General features: G+C 43.7%; 1 pseudogene; it reads right to left on the minus strand.

Annotated features, from left to right (window-relative positions):
• LOC101567694 overlaps window positions 1–1,748 on the minus strand; it is a 4,882-nt pseudogene extending 3,134 nt beyond the window's left edge.
• Between the last annotated feature and the right edge of the window lie 506 nt (window positions 1,749–2,254).

Genomic DNA, 2,254 nt, shown 5'->3' on the forward strand with positions numbered 1-2,254 from the left:
TTTTTATTTTTTATTTTTATTTTTTGCAGAACCAGGGATTGAACTCAGGCCCTTGTGCTTGCCAGGGAAGCACTTATTCCACTGAGCCATCTCCCCGGTCCCTGTATTTTTTTTGGGGGGGGGCGAAATCAGATTTGAACTCAGGCCCTTGTGCTTGCCAGGCAAGTGCTTATTCTACTGAGCCATCTCCCCGGCCCCGTGTATATTATTTTTAATGTGAAAAAATCACTGTTTTCTTATATAGATAGTAATTAGTAATATAAATACTAAATTCCCACAAAGAATATTTCTGCAGCAAGAAAGATTATTAAAGGAAAGTTTGTGGTTAAGAATGGCCTCATGAGAGAAAATTGTGTCTGGATTTTAAAGTACGAGCAAATAAGACTGGGTAAAGAGGAAGACACTGGGGTCCCATGCCAGGAAAGTGACCTGCGCACAGGATGCAGGTAAAGCATCCTGCCTGGAGCAGAGAACCCACTCAGGGCAGTGAGCGAGGATGAGCCCGAAGCTGGGCTCCACTGAACCTGGGTGGGCTCTGGGTCCTCGGTGAAGAATCTTGAGTACATTCTGTAAAATATTGTTAATTTGTCCTCTTAATACCCAAAGCAGCCCAAGAGATGACTAGTAGCTTCTTTTAGGTAGCTATTGCCTTGGGCCTTTGGGCCAGTTCTGAAGTCAACAAGACTTCCTTTGGTACTGGTGCTGTATTCCTCCTCCTCCTGCTGCCCTCTCTTTGGTATTCTTTGATAGGTTATGGCCACAGTAAGAATTACTGAATTATTGTGGTGGTCATCTAATATGGCTGAAGCCCTTAAAACAACAGCTTATCTTCCCAGAGACCACCTCCCCTCTTCTCCAGCTCAGCCCAGGATACACTTTCCTTTCACCTTTCCCACCACCTCAGGGAAGGCCCCAGTCAGCTCCTCAGGTCTATCTAAACTTCCCCCTCAAGCCCCACCCCTGGCAAAGGCCATAAAAGCCTCAGCCTCCCTTTGTTCCAATCCAGAGAATTCCTTATCTTCCCAAATTCTCTCTGTGTCATCTAAGATAATGAAGTCCCTTTTCCTTTATAATAAAGCCCCTTTCCCTTTCCTTCTACATGTTTCTCTGCTACAACACCATTAAAACCTATCATTCTTCTTTGCCCAGAGCTCTTGATTTCCAGGCTCTGTCCTTGTTTTCTTTCACCCTTTAATAACTTTTCCTCTCTTCCAAACCATTCCCTATTCCTTCACCCACCTATCTACCCCATTCAAACATAACTCTTCTTCTTTAATGTTACTGATAATAGAGAGGAAGTTGTGAGTCACAACAAAAGAGAAATTACTTGTAAGTTGAACATTTGCTTTCAAAGGATAGTCACATTGTAAAAGAGGTGCTGGTTAAGCCAATGTGCTTAAAACAATGGAGTCATTTGCCTCTTCTTCAAATTATAACGCCCACTAGTTCCTCTCCCAAGAGCCAATAACTTTGGAAAGGTTTTCTTTTTTCTTTTTTTTTTTGGAAAGGTTTTCAGTCCTTTTAAATCCTATAAATTCAAGGCTGAGAGATGTAGGAATCCAACTGATTCCCCAAGCAAAGGCCATGGCCAGGAAGAACTGATACCGTCACCTCCAATTAAACAGCTGGTGAGGGCTGCTGAGCAGAAGCCCAATCAAAATGCCTGCAGCCTGGGCTCCTGGGCAGACAGGGCTTCCTTTGGCCCCATAGAGTCAGGGCACATTCTTCCCGCTCACCCTGACACCCATCTTTTCAGAGTGCTCTTCTCCTGACCCTGTGCCCACGCAAAGAGGGAGGAAAATAAAGAAGAGACATGCGTGGGACAGATCTCTGAGCTGGAGGGGGTGGCAGTGATATGTGGAACAGATGCAGGAGCTGGTTATTATTAGTGCCCTTGGTAAACAGGAGAGCCGCTTACACAAGAATGAAATCAGCTGTTTCTGTACTGGGGAAAGTTCCAAGCATGACAGTCTTTCCTCTCTTCCCAACTTGATCCGACTCTCTGAAGCTTAGAAACTGCTTCCCCTACTTCTTCTTCTTCTTCTTCTTTTTTTTTTTTTAAAAATCCTTCTAAATTTTTTTTTTTTTTTTTTTTTTACTATTTTTTCTTTTCTTTTCTTTTCTTTTTTTTTAATTTATTTATTTGTGTGTGTGTCTGTGGCCAGCTCAGCCCACCAGGGGGAGGGGGTGGCTGGCATGTAGTGCTGGGGGATTGAACCGTGGTCCCTGATGCTTTGCTAAGCTTGTTCTAAGT

Source organism: Octodon degus, unplaced genomic scaffold (assembly GCF_000260255.1).
Source record: "Octodon degus isolate 3935 unplaced genomic scaffold, OctDeg1.0 scaffold00015, whole genome shotgun sequence".
In the NCBI taxonomy this organism is placed as follows: Eukaryota; Metazoa; Chordata; class Mammalia; order Rodentia; family Octodontidae; genus Octodon; species Octodon degus.